At 37.3% G+C, this 16466-nt stretch overlaps 1 pseudogene; it reads left to right on the top strand.

The window, feature by feature from the left end:
- Nucleotides 1-2307: 2307 nt before the first annotated feature.
- Nucleotides 2308-2966, top strand: LOC127221888 (60S ribosomal protein L6-like; annotated as a pseudogene).
- Nucleotides 2967-16466: the final 13500 nt, after the last annotated feature.

Raw genomic sequence — 16466 nt, 5'->3', positions numbered from 1 at the left:
CCCAAGAAAGCATGAACAATGAATAATCCTAGATCATAAAATAAGGAGAATCTCTCTCTCTCTCCCTCTCTATCTCTCTAAGTCACTCACACATGCACGTGCACACATTACACATGTACAAATGGACAACAGGAATAAACAAATATTGCTCATTGACATTTTTAAACACCAGTGGCCTCAGTTACACAACAAAGAGACAAAGATGAATTAAGTAGATACAAAAACAATATGCATCCTTTTGTTTTTCCAAGAAACAATACTCAACATCAAGGATAGACATCGCCTCAGTGAACATGGATGGAAAAGCATATTTCAAGCAAATGAATATAGAACAGAAGGCTAGTGTAACTATTTTATATCTGACAAAATAGGCTTCAAGCCAAAACTTATCAGTGGAGATGAGGAAGGACTCTACATATCCTTTAAAGGAAAAATCCACTAAGAGGGCATTTCAGTTCTTAATATCTATGTACTATATTCAAAGACAGCAAAGGTCATAAGAGAAACAGTAGTAGAGCTTAAAGCACATAGTAATCTTCACACCGTAGTGTGTTACTTCAATAATTCCCTGACTCTTACCAATAGATAGGTTGTCCAGACAAAAACTAAACAGAGAAATGATGGCGCTATCTGATGTTGTGAACCGAAAGGACCTAACATATTTTCAGAGCATTTTATATAATCACAAAACACTGTACCTTAGTCATAGCAGCTCATGGAACTCTGTCCAAATTTGACCACATGTTTGGACACAAAACAAGTTTCAACATATATAATAAAATTGTAATAATACCTTGTATCATATCTGAACACTGTGGAGTCAAGCTGAATATCAATATCAAAAGAAAAATAGGAATCGTTAAACATATGTAAATAAATAAATGTAATCTACCATGTGAATAAACATATGTCCTATACTCTGGACCTGTTTACAAGCATAGTAAGTGAAGAATTACATGGGAGCTTCGAAATGAAGTCTTTGTGTGTGATAACTGAGTAAACTTATTTAAATGTACCCATGTACTTCCTTGCCAGACTTCTGATTTCAAAAGCTGAACATATATTTCTGACTCTGGGCTGAATTCTCTCCTTTTGCTCCAATTTACGTAAACTTGCTCCAATTAAAATGAGTATATACCAAAATTATTGAGTTGTGATGCTACTCCTTTGTTAGTGAAGAGCATGCAGAGAGGATATGGGAGCAGGCATTGATCTGGAGCTTCATCCCAGTCCCATTCTATAGTAGGAACTATTTTAATACCACCAGTTAGTTCAGCATGAGTATTTTCTTAGATTTAGACTTTTCCTTTTGTTTTGACTACCTTTTAATAGCATTTCAATGTTTATGACCAGTTTTCAAAAATACTTCCTAACTATCAAGGCATAAAGCAGATGTGTTGGCTCACATGTACAATTGAAACCACTTAGGAAATTAGGACAAGAGTATGAGTTTAAAATTACCATTGGCTCATTAGAGAGACAAGGATGGGCTGCAAGAGATAGTTTCTTAAGACACCAAAATTGAATTATTTCATTAATTAAGTCAGTTTAATTGAAAACAAAATAAAACAAAATTTTATACCCTCCTCCATCTATATTTATTCATATTATCGACCATACACCATAGATGACAAACTGTCAATATGGGTACTAGCCCTCTTCATAGGTATCATGAGTTGATTGTGATACTGACTAAGGTTTCAAATTCTTCAAACTGTATTTCTAGAGACTATCACAGACATATGAGGAGGAGCTTGTTAAATGAATCTCAATGGCTATCTCTAGTTATTTGATGTTTTAGTATTATTGCTGCAACACATGCAGTTTCTACAAAATTCATTTGTTTATGTGTCATAGTATCCTTCACTAGAGAGAGCTATGGATGACAGTTAATCAGCTGCAATCTTAGTGATTGGTACAACGTAGACCAACAAAAAAGATTAAGACTGTTTACAGAATAATATTGTTTTGAGGGGAAATGATAGATGATGATGATAGATAGATAGATGGATAGATAGATAGATTATACAGATAAATATTGATATTAATGTAAATATTGATATATTTTGTATTCTCATGCTTTAGAAATAAATTCTGACCTTTCGTTTCTTAGATGGTAGCCTCATTCAATTGATGTCTTCTTAATTCTGTAATTGAAATCAAGAAGAATTAAATTAACATAAGAAATAATTTTGCTGTACCAGTTAGATTCCATAAATATTGTTACTCTAAGATAACATACTGAAGTTTTCTTTCTGTTGGCTTGCATAAAGAATTAGAAACTGCCATTCTTTCCCATCTTGCAAGATGGCGGGTGAAAAAGCCGAGAAGTCTGACAAAAATGAAAAAAAAAAAAAAAAGAAAGAAAAGAAAAAAACCTGTAGCCAAGAAGGCTGGCGGTGATGCCTCAGGTGCTCCTCCTGCTGATGCAGCCAAAAAAGGGTGACTTAAGGGTAAAAAGCCCAAGAAGGAAAACTTGGCAGGTACTCCAGATCTGCATGTATTTCAGAAAGGCCCTGTACAAAAGAACATACTCAGCTGCAAAAACTAAGGTTGAAAAGAAGAAGATAAAGGAGAAGGTCCTTGCTACTGTCACCAAACCAGTTGGTGGTGACAAGAATGGTGGTAGCTGGGTGGTTAAGTTTCAAAAAATGCCCCGGTATTACCCTACAGAAGATGTTCCTAGGAAGCTGCTGAGTCATGGCAAAAAGCCCTTCAGTCAGCATGTGAGAAAGCTTTGTGCCAGCATCACTCACAGGACTGTCCTGATCATCCTCACTGGGGGCCACAGAGGCAAGTGGGTAGTTTTCCTGAAGCAGCTGGGCAGTGGCTTGCTACTTGTGACAGGACCTCTTGCCTTCAACAGAGTTCCTCTGAAAAGAACACACCAGAAATTTGTCATTGCCACCTCTACAAAAGTTGATATCAGCCAAGTTAAGGTCCCCAAACGAGAGGAGAGAGCATAAAAGAGAGAGCCATTATTGGTTTGAAGAGAAAACTGACTCTAGAGAAGTGTCCAGAGACCTACAAGACTGACCCCAACTAACAATTTGAGCAGAGCTGGAGTCCAGATTTAGAGAGAAAGGACAAGACCAGGCTACAGAAACACATAATCCTCTAAGTTTCTGCTCTGTGCCCTAATGCCTTTTCTCCTTAATGGACCAACACAACATTTTACTGGAATCAAGTTGGCATAATCAGAAAAAAGAAACCAGAAGGAGTAAAGTTTAATAACTGAATAGAAAGTACTCATACATATCTTAGATGGAAAAGTATTAACACTCTTAGGGGGTGTGTTATTAACAAAATAATATTTATAATGTGTGGACTTATTAACAATTATCCCTTAAAGAACTCAAAATAAGAAGAATTTCCTGATGATAGTTGATCAATTTCATATGCTGATTCTCTAAATAAGTAATTAATATTGGTAAAAATACAAAACAACTTTCTAAGCTCTACATGCTGGGCATTATATAAGTGTTTGATGAGAAAATTACCTAGCATGAAATGTGTGGCCTATTAGCCAGAATATCCATCACTGAGATATGTGTTCTTGACTATGCTGTAAACAAAGAATTTATTTTGGATATTTTTTATTGTTTTACCAAATATCTTTTGATGGATATCCTGTCTGACCTTTTTTTTTTCACATCACTACACTAACTGTTTAACAAAGGTCTGAACTAGACATACATGTTTAGAATCTAAATGTAAATTTCTATAGCTAGACTTTGATGTATTTTGCAATGTCCTTATTTTTTGTTATTATTTTAAAGAATTATCTAGAATTATAATTGTCATGAACAATAACTTTTTTACATCTGACAGGACATTGTCCAAGAATAAATGTTTGAAATAAATGAAAAATATCTTATGTTCTTAATTTTACTATTGCTTGACTGATAATAAAATGAATGTGAATAAGTCACATGCATATGTTCGGTGTACTGGTTAAGAAATAAAGATGATGATTTTCTTCTAAGTTGATAAGGATAAGTAACAACTCTTTCAGAAAATGAAGGTTTATATTGTCATACTCAGTGTTTAGAAATAAGGATTTTATGTGTCTATATTTTCTTATTTATTCATTTTTCTTTTAATATGCATAATCTTCTAATTCTCAGTGTTAAAATCTGGTATATTATCATATGATATTTACAAAATTATTTTTAAAAAGAAGTACAGTTTTCAAACACTAAATATATCTCACTTAAAGTTTTGGATATCAGAGTTTTGTCTGAGTGTAGAGCTTGACCCCATCACTTCTTGTCCAATTCAAGAAATTCCATTTAATCTTTATGGATTATAGATATATCTAGAAAAACATTAAAGTATTCTTTAATGTAAATCCTCTAGAATAGTACATGGAAAGGATAGTCAAACACAAAATAACTCTCAGTAAGTTAAATGGTAGAACAAAGGAAAAAACCTTATCTTGAATCCCACAGTCTATTTAACAAGACTTTTGCTGCAATTTGCAGGTTACATACTGAGGTGAGATTTCTCACTATATGAATCTGCAGTCCTGAAGGTTTCAAATGATCTATTTGTTAAATGTAATTACTTGGTCTGTGTTCATTCTCCCTGGTCAATCTGGCTTCCAATATCCTTTCTCATTTTCTGAATAGTAATAATGTCCAACGCCAACTGAGGCAGATTGGCATTGAACCTTACTCTGCTGCAGTCAGACACTGTATGTTCAGGACTGTCTCTGAGCACCGAGTCCCAGTGTTAGGAAAGAGGTCTCTCTCTTTCTCTCTCTCCCTCTCCCTCTCAATCTCTTATTCTAGCGCTTTTGTGCCTGACTTATTTTTTACATTTTAATATTGTTTATATTTATTTTTACATACAGTTTTTCCTCCCTCCTCTCCTCCTGTCCCTCCCCCACTGCCGTCTACATCCCTCCCCCCATCCACTCCTTCATATACTTTCAGAAGGAGGCAGGCTTCCCAAGACTTGAACAAATCATGGCACATCAATTTAGAGTAGAATTTAACTCCTCCCTTTGCATAAAGGCTGGGTGAGGTGACCCAGAATGGGGAACAGGTTCCTAAAAGCCAGCTAAGTGCTAGGGACAGGTCCTGATCTTATTGTTAGTAGCCTTGCATTGCAAACAGACCAAGCTACACAACTGTCACACACATAGAGAGCCTAGGTTGCTTCCATGCAGGCTGCCTAACCAGAGAGAAGTTTCTTTTTGCCTGAGATTCAATAAGATTCATTTTGGCTTTCAGATTGAAAACAGAAGAAAATAAAAAGATTCTTATTAAATTCCGCATTTCTTTTCCATTAACCAGTCAAAACTTCATTTATCATATGGCATTTAAAAAAAAAATTTATTGTTATCTTCATTTCTGTTTCCTTCCTTCTTTCAGTCTTTCTTCTCTGCCTCACTCCTCTCCATATTATCTTCATCTTCTTTTACATGCTATTTTTTTATACAAATCACAGACAAATGCAGGCATTTCTAAGATTCTTTGATGACATACTCCTGTAATAAATATAGATAGAATGGGAAAAGAACAATCAGAAATTAACCGGATAAAACCATTGTTTAAATGTGCATGTTAGTATAATAAATGCTGCTTGAAATATGATTCTTTGCTTGTCAATGTGTAATTTCCAAGGCTGAAAGTTTGCCTTTCAGTAGATACTACTAAAGGAACTATTGTTTGTCCATTGTAGGTAGGTGAACCTTACTCTTCTTTTCAAAATGTATCAAAGGATCCGCACATAGAAAGGTGAATTTCTATCTTTTAGTTCATGTTTTTGTAAGACATCATTAAAGCACTAACCAGTAATAACTAAACATGGGAAAAATGTATTTACTGTTATAATTTATATGACAAGATGTCTGTTTTAGATTAGTATGGAAGAGCAGTGGCACTATTTTTGATACTTTCACAGCATAAAAATGCATCTGGTTTTAAGGTCAAATTTGAGACACCTTTTAAGATTATCACCATGAAATGTGTGTAAAACATGGATAATTCTGAAGAACATGAGACGGAATGGGTGACTGGAATTAGTTCATCAGTTATTTGACAAAAGCTTTCTTAAAATGTGGGAAGCAGTGAGGCAACTTGCAGGGGATGTTTGAAGCAAGGATGACCACTCATAGATTTCCAAGTGAAAGATGGGCAGAGGCAGTGACTGATAAAGTGATACAAGTTAAGGCCTGCAGAATAAGGGTTTCATAAGTCAAGAAAACAATAAGAAATGTGGATCAACTATCAATAGGGAGGTCATTTTCCATGGTTGCTGAGAAGACCTTCAAGAACATGGTAGGAAGTTATCTCTACAGGTAGATTCTAAAACATGCTTTCCTGATGAAAACTCTATTACAAGAGTTTAAAAACTATGTGGAATGGATTAGACAGACTAGTGACAGACATACTGTTAAGTACTCACTGTAAACTATCCTTTACAAATATGATCTAAAACTATGTTTATTTTTGCCAAAAACTCTGCACTTGTGGCTAGGTGATAGTCTCATTTTCTTTGGCAAGTGTTGCCATGAACTAGCCACTGAGTCCCATTTACATGGCTGATCTCAGACCCAGTAGTTGTGTTTTGTTGACAAAGTAGTTTGGAAACTTCAAATGGAAAAAGAAAGTTTAGAGAGAATTCTAAGATTCAATTGTTCACTGCAGATGCTGAAAGAGTCCAGATTGAGAAGATCAAGAATCTAGGGGATAAAATAACTCTTCCTGGAAAGAGTCTCTATTGTGTATTGATAATACAAGTGATCTAGAAAATTGCATTGCATGATTGTTACAGGGGAGGAAATTGAAAATTTAGTCTTCATTTTCAAGTAATTTGACAGTTGTTATATTAGACATAAGTAGGTGTGGAGAGGACACAGTGGGATTTGACAGTAGTAGAGGAATAAAAGCTTGAAAATAATCTGAGGGATCCCTCCCAGCTAATGGAAAATACAATAGTTACAGAAACAGAAGTGCAATAAGGGAAAAAATAGTGTTATGAAAACTATGTGTGGCAAACAGATTTAAAAAGCAAGCAAACAAATAAATCAAGTGCTTGGCTATAATAAGCATTTTTTTTTTTTTTTTGTGAAATAGAAAACTGGGGCGAAGAAATGTTGCTTTAGACAAGGTCCTAACAGTGATTTCTGGCAAAGATGAGATTTAAAATGGATCGTAGATATTGTCTGGCTTCTGGTTGTGCCATTGACCTTCTATGCAAATGAGACATTATCCCATTTAAGTAGTAGTGGGAGACCATGGAGAACAACTTTATCTTGAAGAAAAGTAATAAAGTACTCTCACCTTCAAGAGTCAAGTGACTTCATAGAAGAGAAGAGAGATAGTTGTGCTGTTCTGCTTGCCTTGGCACATAGAACCAGTGTGAACTGGGAGGAGGAAGAAAATCAACAGAGACAGGTGGGGGGGACCTTATTTACACAGCCCACTATGGCTAGGAGTCTGGGTGTGATAAGGTCATACCTGTGTTTATTCTGAACTGAATTGGGGATCAAGCTTCTGCAAACCACAATGTTTGAAGCTCCTATTTTTAGAACTCATTAGTCTTCTTTCTTCATGATTTTATTGTGGCATAGCCTGTCACAAAAATTGAACCTCATAAAGGTCAAACCTATTAAAATACAAAGTCTCTGAGAGGTTCCATTTTTCTTTTATGGGCTACACCTTCAGTTTGAATGGTTAATTGGAAGCCATCTTCAACCTCCCAGGCCCAGGTGTATTGCAGACAAACTCATCTTCTAACAGAATTGGTTGTCAGACCTGCTTGCTTCATTAGGCCAAGTCTGTCCTATCTACCATTCTGATGGAAAACAGTAGGGCTTTCAATTTCACTGACATTGAGACAAGCAAACACAGTCCCTTACTAGTTCTTTGTTATTATTAAACATTCCTAAGAGCTCATTCAAGTGTCTGACTCAATCATGATGCTGACTCACATCAGAACCCATCAATCTATAAACGTTGCTTTGTAAGGCAAAGTATTATGCTTTTTTTGAGCAAGTTCACATTTACTCAGAAAAGGATCTTGCACATCTGTTCTCAGTGGGGTTAATTCTCTTTACCAGCCACAATTCTCAGGTTGAGCAAATCTAAGGCAAGCAACTGCTTGAGGACAGAGGTCCTGTCTTAGATCTCAGGGGAGCAGAACAAAGACACCCACAGCTAAACACTGAGCTGAACTCCTGGAATCCAGTTGCAGAGATCAAGGAGTGATGAGCAAAGGAGTCAAGACCAGTCTGGAGAAACCCACAGAAACTGCTGACCTGAACAAGGGGAAGCTCATAGACTCCAGTCTGATAACTGGGAAACCAGCATAGCACAAACCCAGACTCCCTAAATGTGGGTGTTAGTTAGGAGGACTGGGCAGTCTACAGGGACTCTGGTAGTGGATCAGTATTTATCTCTAGTATATGAATGGACTTTGGGATCCCATTCCACATAGAGTGATATGCCCTAAGCATAGACACATGGGGGGAGGGCCTAGGCCCTGCTCCAAATGATATGATAGACTTTGAAGACTCCACAATGGAAGTCTGCTCACTGGGAAGCAGATAGGGGATGGGATGGGGGTTGGTGGGGATAACAGAGGACAGGATGGTTGGGGAACTGGGATTGATATGTAAAACAAGCTTGTTTCAAATTTAAATAAAAAAAAAACAAGGCATCCAACCACAGTCAGTCCATGGAAGACTCCTTTGCTCTACTCCTTCCAAGCAAAATAACCTACTTCAGTAACTGCCCTTTTCCATTGCTGTTTCCTTATTTACACCCCAGGTTTTTCTGCCACATACAATCTGTTCTACTATTGGATACTGAAGGGACTCATACACTGCCTAGAGACCACACCCAACACCAATATCGAACAGAAAGAGATAATTTATTAAGCAAGACAGAAGAGAGGGTTTTTCTCTTTCTTTTTTTTTTTTTTTTTTTGTCAAAAGGGTGAGTCTATGCTAGAATGAGTTGGTAAGCTCTAATTTACCATGCTAGTCAGTGTAACCAAATAAGAAATTTTGATAACTTAACCCTGGTGAGCCAGGCATAGAAAGTAGCTAAATAAGGAGTCCAGTGACTTCTTAGCAAAAGAGAAGGTCAGAAGAACAGTATCCACTGAATAACCTGCCTGACTCCATTTTGAAGGCAGAAGCCATTACGCAGTATCACTAAAACTAATTTTTATTTTACTGTAAGAGCTGAGTTATTGTTTTTTACATCTGTTTATTGGAACCTGATCTTCCCCAATCCATGGCCTTGACTTATTTCTTTGCATACCCTGACCCTTCCCAATGGTGGTTTTGTTGTTGTTGTTTCTTTATTGGTTTTTGAGATTTTTCTGTATTTCCTTATTGCTTCATTGTCTCTCTTCTGTAACTACTTATGACTTAAAGGGGCCCAAGAAATGGATTTGGAGATGCTCTCTTTTACTTGACTTGGGAGGCAATCACTAACCAGCTCTTAAATGCTCCCTCCCAATAAAATCAAGCTTGCTTCAAATGTAGCTTAACATTGTGATAGTGTTCCCATCTTGCTCTCTGGGATTAACGCCACCAGCACCATATTTTGCCATGTTTGGGACTAATAGAGCCCTTCAAATGCAACCTCCGAACTGCAAGCAGATCAATTGGAAATTTAAATGAAATTGGTTGCAGTTTTGTTTTTGGACATTTGGTAAATTTTCTAGACTTTATTTTCTTCAATTACAAAATGGAGTTATTAATGGAAATTAATGGAACTTTTTCTGTAAGTTTATTGTTAATCCTACCTCGTACAATCTAAAGCCAAATTTAAAGCAAGCTTTAAATACTGTCCAGGTGGATTGGTTCTGGCCAGGTCCATCTCTGGATTTCCAGAAAATGTCCATGAATAAAGTTTTTCAACAGCTTAAGTTTTTCCCCATCATATCCAGTCAGAAGCAAGCATACATACCAAGGTATTTCCTGCCTGTGAACCTCTTGTCCACATGTGATCAAACACATCCTGTGGAGATGGGTCAAACAAACTTGTTTAGGGGAATGAAAACATGTAGCTTGTCAGCTCTCATAAACAATAGCCTCCAACATTTCAGGAACTATCTGTCCTTAGGCAAGGGGCATTTTGCTTCATGGATATCTAAGACATAGTAAATAAAACTTAAAATATAACTTTGTCTCTCAGATAATAAGGAGGTTGAGTTCTGAATACTTTAATATATTATATTAAAATCTGTTATGGCCAGTAATGTTGGTATGTGTCTTTAATCTCAGCACTTGATAAGCAGAGGTAGGTGCATCACTGTGAATTGGATGCCAGCCTGGTCTACATAGTGATTTCCAGGATATCCAGACATCCAGAGCTACACAGAAAAACTCATGTCTTAAAAAGAAAACAAAACAGAACAAAATCAATAAAATAAAAATGTTGATCAAAAGATTTAAATCAAATGAAAGGCGAAATTCGGATTTAAAATCACTTACATATTTCATCTCTGTTAATAACCCTGGACAAGACTCAGGTATGCTGTGGAAAACTCCCTTTGTACACTGTAAAGATTTGTGATTGGAATTGGTTTAATAAATTGATGATTAGACAGTAGCCAGGCAAAAAGAATATGCGTGGCAGTCAAACTAAGAATTCTGGGAGGAAAAAAGGTCCAAGTTAGAATTGTTACCAGCCAAATAGATAATGAGTGATGCCCAGAATATGGAAAAGAGCCATGAGCCTTGAGGCAGCACATAGATTAATAGAAATGGGTTAAGTTGTAAGAGATAGTTAGTAACAAGTCTGAGCTGTTGCATGAGCATTTGTAATTAATGTAAGCCTCAGTGTGTTTATTTGAGAACACGGTGGGGCAGGAAATCTCTGCCTACATAGGAGCCAATTGAATGTATCAAATTGGACCTGGCTTCCAGATTCTCCCAGCATCCCTTAGTCTTTACCTGTTACAGTTGTGGCTGCCATACCTGTCCCTGTAATCTGAGCTCTCAATCCAAGGGCTAGGCTGCCCTTCCCCCAACAGGTTCATTCTATATCATCCAAACAATTTGGTTAACTCCCGTTTTTCACTTTTACCTTCCTGAACGCTGCACTTTGTTCCCGTTTCTCCCTTCCCCTTCTCCTCCCTCTTACCCCATATAGCTCAGCTAAGCCAAGTTATGTCCACTCTGTCCTCTCCCAGATATCCTCGGCCGCACTTACTTCTCCCTTTTATTTACAATAAACTTTCTTCTTCACTACAGCTAGGAAGAGTTGCAGTGATGACTGGTATATAGATGTTGCTGGTTGTTATGACTATCACAACTGTGCTCAGAAAAAAAGGAGTAAGAGAAGAAAGATTTGGAGGAAGCAAAGAATAAAACTGGTAGTTCCTGGGTAGTTTGTTGTTAAACAGGCTGTTTTCGCTGTGTTACTTCAGTCACTATAGTGGAACCAAAGATGTGGGCTAAATGTATAATGTTTGTGTTGAGATTTAGATTGAGGGAGAAATTACATCAGGCTGATGTGAGCAGGATAATTTCCCTAAGAAGAGATTAAAATCAAACTTGGAAGGGTGGCACAGAATGGATGATAAGGAGGATAGAAAAGAAAAGAAAGTTTATTCTAAGCCATACTTGAACAGATACAAAGATTTCTAGATGAGGGAACTAAGGAGATTTAGGCTATGCATGATGCAGACAATAGTGTACATAGATTAATAGAGGCACAGGTCCTGCCAAAGGCCGCCAGGGCCAGCAAAGCTAGAAGTGAGACTTTGGCAGGAACATCATACTAATGAAAGGCTCTTGGTTCCTATATCAATAGCATATTTTTGCCGAAAATTATTATAAATTTCTTTTTAGTCCAATATTAATTTTTCTCGTTTTAGTTTATGTCAGTATAATCTATCTCTCCATCTTTTCTTTTGTATATTATTTATTTATTTTTTTACATAATGATCCAAGTTCCCTCTCCCTCTCTCACTTCCTCCCTCCCTCGCTCCCTCACTCTAACCCTCTCTCCCCCCTCACATGTATTCTGAAAGCCCTCCACTCCCATCCCCTCCCCACTAAACATGTGGGGTGATGTCATCCAGGAGGGGTCATCTAAATCTGTCAAGTCATTTGAACTAGGGACTATGACTTGTCTCCTGTCTCTAGGTTAAGGGGATATACCTCCATGGGGGTTGTACCTGCAAGTTCCTTTCTTGCACCAGGAATACATCCTGGTTCCACTGTCTGAGGTCCCTCAGACTTCTCAGGCCTTCTAGCTGAGGCCCAGGTTCAGGGAGTCTGAGTCAGTCCCATGCTGGATTCCCAGCTATCACTCTGGGGGCCAGTTAGCTCCTCCTTGTTCAGGTCTGCTGTCTCTATATGTTTCTGCACCATGGTCTTCTCCTCCTTCCCTACATCTGGATTCTAGTTTGGCTCAGTATTTAGTTGTGTGTGTTTGCTTCTGTTTCCAACACGTACCAGATGATGGCTCCATTATGGTAGTCATTGATCTCATCAGGGAAGAAAATTTATGGTACCCTTTCTACTGTTGCTCAAATTGTTAGTTGGAGTCAGTCTTTTAGGAATATGGAAATTTCTTTAGGTTCAGTTCTCTCTTCAATCCTATAATGGCTCCCTCTTTTACGTTCTCTCTCTCTCTCTCTCTCTCTCTCTCACACACACACACACACACACACACACACACACACACACACTTCTGTCTTCTATTCCTCCCTTGATTCAATCTTCCTAGTCCACCTACTTTCCTCTCCTCCACTTCTCTTCCTTCTAGTTCCTCTCCCCTCACTGCCCCTCCCCCGTCTTATGTGCTCTGGAGAACTTGTTCCTTCCACTTTCTGTGAGGGACCTTATATGAATCTCTTAGAATCCACCTTGTATCCTAGTTCCTCTGGTGATGTTAATTATAGGCTGGTGATCATTTGCTCTAGGTTTAAAATCCATCCATGAGGGATTACATACCATATTCCTCTTTTTTTTTTTTTTTCTTTTTTTTTTTTTGTGAGGATGGTTTCTTCAAGTTTCTGTTGAATTTCAAGATTCCATTTTTTTTTCTCTCCACAGAGTATTCCATTGTGTAGATGTGTCACATTCTCTTTATCCATCTTTCAGTTGAGGACATCTAGGTTGCTTCCAGGTTCTTGCTATTACAAATAACGCTGCTATGAACATAGTTGATGTCTTTGTCTTTGTTGCATGGATGTGGATCATTTGGGTATATGCCTTAGAGGGGGATTGCTGGGGCCTGTGGTAGACTTATTCCTATTTTCCTGAGGAACTGCCATACTGATCTCAAAAATGGTTGTACAAGTTTGCACACCCACCAGCAGTGGAGGATTGTTCCCCTTTCTCCATATCCTCTCCAACATAAGCTGTCATTGGTGTTTCTAATTTTAGCCATTCTGGCAGAAGTAAGATGGTATCTCACAGTAGTTTTGATTTGCATTTCCCTGATACCTAAAGATGTTGAGAACAATCGAAGTGTCTTTCAGACCATTTGATTTCCTCTATTGAGAATTTTTTCTTCAGTTCTGTACTCCAATTTTTAATATGGTTATTTGGTGTTTTGTTGATTAATTTCTTGAGTTCTTTGTATATTTTGGAGATCAGCCCTTTGTCGGATATAGGATTGGTGAAAATCTTCTCCCAGTCTGTGGGCTGCCGTTTGGTCTTGGCCACTGTGTCCTTTGCCTTACAGAAACATCTAAGTTTGAGGAGGTCCCATTTATTAATTGTTGATCTCAGTGTCTGTGCCCCTGGAGTTATGTTCAGTAAGCTGTGTCCAATACCAATTTGTTCAAGGGTACCTCCCTCTTTCTCTTCTAAGAAGTTCCCTATGGCTGGATTTATGCTCAGGTCTTTGATCCATTTGGACTTGAGTTTTGTGCTTGGCAACAGACACACTTCCATCTACAGTCTTCTACACACCATCAACCCATTGTGCCAGCACCATTTGTTGAAGATGTTTTCTTCCCCCCACCCCCATTGTATACTTTTAGCTGTATTGTGGAAAATCAGGTGTTCGTAAGTGTGTGGGTTAATATCAGGGCTTTTGATTCAATTCCATTGGTCTACTTGTCTGTTTGTGTGCCAATACCAGGCTGTTTTCAGGACTATAGCTCTGTAGTAGAGCTTAAAGTCAGGGATGGTGATGCCTCCTGAAGTTCTTTTATTGTACAGTTTTGGCTATGCTAGGTCTTTCGTTTTTCCATGTAAAGTTGATTATTATCCTTTCAATGTCAGTGAAGAATTGTGGTGGGATTTTAATGGGGAATCCATTGAATCTGTAGATTGCTTTTGGCAAACGTGCCATTTTTACTATGTTTATCCTACCTATCCAAGAACATGGGAGGTCTTTCCATTTTCTGGTATCTTCCTTAATTTCTTTTTTTAAAGACACAAAGTTCTTATTATATAGGTCTTTCACTTGTTTGGTAAGCATTACCCCAAGACACTTTATGTTGATTGTGGCTATTATAAAGGGTGATGTTTCTCTGATTTTTTTTCAGCCCGTTCTTATCTGAATAAAGTAGGGCTACAGATTTTTTTTTATGTTTATCTTGTATCCTGCCAGTCTGCTGAAGTTGTTTATCAGCTGTAGGAGTTCCCTGGTAGAGTATTTCAGGTCGCTTATGTAAATTATCATATCATCTTCAAATAGAGAAAGTTTGAGTTCTTCCTTTCCAAATTTGATCCCCTTGATCTCCTTTTGTTTTCTTCTTGTTTTAGCTAGAACTTCAAGTACAATATTGAAGAGATATGGAGAGAGAGGGCAACCTTGTCTTGTTCCTGATTTTAGAGGAATCACCTTAGGCTTCTCTCCATTCAATTTGATGTTGGCTGTTGGTTTACTGTATATTGCTCTTATTATGTTTAGGTATGTTGCTGTTATCCCGATCTCTCCAAGTTCTTTATAATGAAATGGTGTTGAATTTTGTCAAAGGTTTTTTCACCATCTAGGGAGAAGATCATGTGGTTTTCCTCTTTCAGTTTGGTTATATGGTGGATCACGTTGATAGAGTTTCGTATGTTAAACCCTCCCAGCAACCCAGGGATGAAGCCTAATTCATGGTTGATGATTTCATTGATGAATTCTTGGATTCAGTTTTCCAGGATTTTATTGAGTATTTTTGCATCAGTGTTCATCTGTAGTTTCCTTTCTTACTTGTGTCTTTGTGATGATTGGGTACCAAGGTTGTTGTGGCCTCTGAAAAAGAGTTTGGTAATGAACCTTCTGTTTCTATTGTGTGGAACAATTTGAAGAGTATTGGGATAAGCTCTTCCTTGATTTTCTGGTAGAATTCTGCCCTGAAGCCAACTTGCCCTGGGCTTTTTTTTGGTTGGAAGGCTTTAGATGACTGCTTCTATTTCGTTAGGGGTTATAGGTCTATTTAAGTTGTTTGTCTGTTCTTGATTTAATTTTGGTAAGAGAGAGTTATCCAGAAATTTGTCCATTTCCTTTGAGTTTTCAAATTTTGTGGAGTACAGGCTTTCAAAGTTTGACCTGAAAATTGTCTGGATTCCCTCTGTGTCTATTGTTATGTCCCCCTTTTCATTTCTGATTTTGTTAATTTGCATGTTCTCACTCTGCTGTTTTCATTAGTTTGCATAAAGGTTTGTCTATCTTGTTGATTTTCTCAAAAAAAAAAAAAAAAAAAAAAAAACAAGTCTTTGTTGCATTGATTTTTTGATTTCTTTTCCTGGTTTCTATTTTATTGATTTCAGTCTTCAAATTGAATATTTCCTGGTGTCTGCTCCTCAGGGTGAGTTTGCTTCTTTTTGTTCTAAGACTTTCAGTTGTGCTATTAATTCTCTGATGTAACTATCCTCTGTTTTCTTCTTATGGGTACCTAGTGCAATGAACTTCCCTGGTAACACTGCTTTGAAGGTGTCGCATAAATTCGGGTATGTTGTGTCCTTATTCTCATTGAATTTTAGAAAGTCATTTATTTCTTTTTCTTTCTTATTTGACCCAGGTATGGTACAATTGCTGAATGTCAGTTTCCATGAGTTTGTAGGTTTTCTACAATTTATGTTGTTGTTGAATTCCAATTTTAAAGCATGGTGGTCTGATAAGATACAGGGGAATATTCCCAATTTTTGTATCTGTTGAGGTTTGTTAAGCCACCTAGTACGTGGTAAATTTTAGAGAATGTTCCATATGTAACAGTGAAGGTATATTCTTTTGTGTTTGAATGGAATGTTCTATAGATGTGTGTTAAACCCAATTGAGACATAACTTCTGTTAATTATTTTGTGTCTTTGTTAAGTTTCTGACTTGTGGCCCTGTCTAATGGTGAGAGTGGTGTGTTGAAGTTTCCCACTATAAGTATGTGAAGTTTTATTTGAGGTTTGAGTATCTTTTATGAATGAGGGTATTTTTGAAATTGGGGCATAGATGTTCAGAATTGAGACTTTATGTTGACGGATTTCTCTTGCTATGAATACGAAATGACTGAATTCATCTCTTTTGATTAATTTTTGTTTGTAGTCTAAA

This window comes from Phodopus roborovskii, unplaced genomic scaffold (genome assembly GCF_943737965.1).
Source record: "Phodopus roborovskii unplaced genomic scaffold, PHOROB, whole genome shotgun sequence".
In the NCBI taxonomy this organism is placed as follows: Eukaryota; Metazoa; Chordata; class Mammalia; order Rodentia; family Cricetidae; genus Phodopus; species Phodopus roborovskii.
This window is presented reverse-complemented; position numbering and strand designations above follow the sequence as displayed.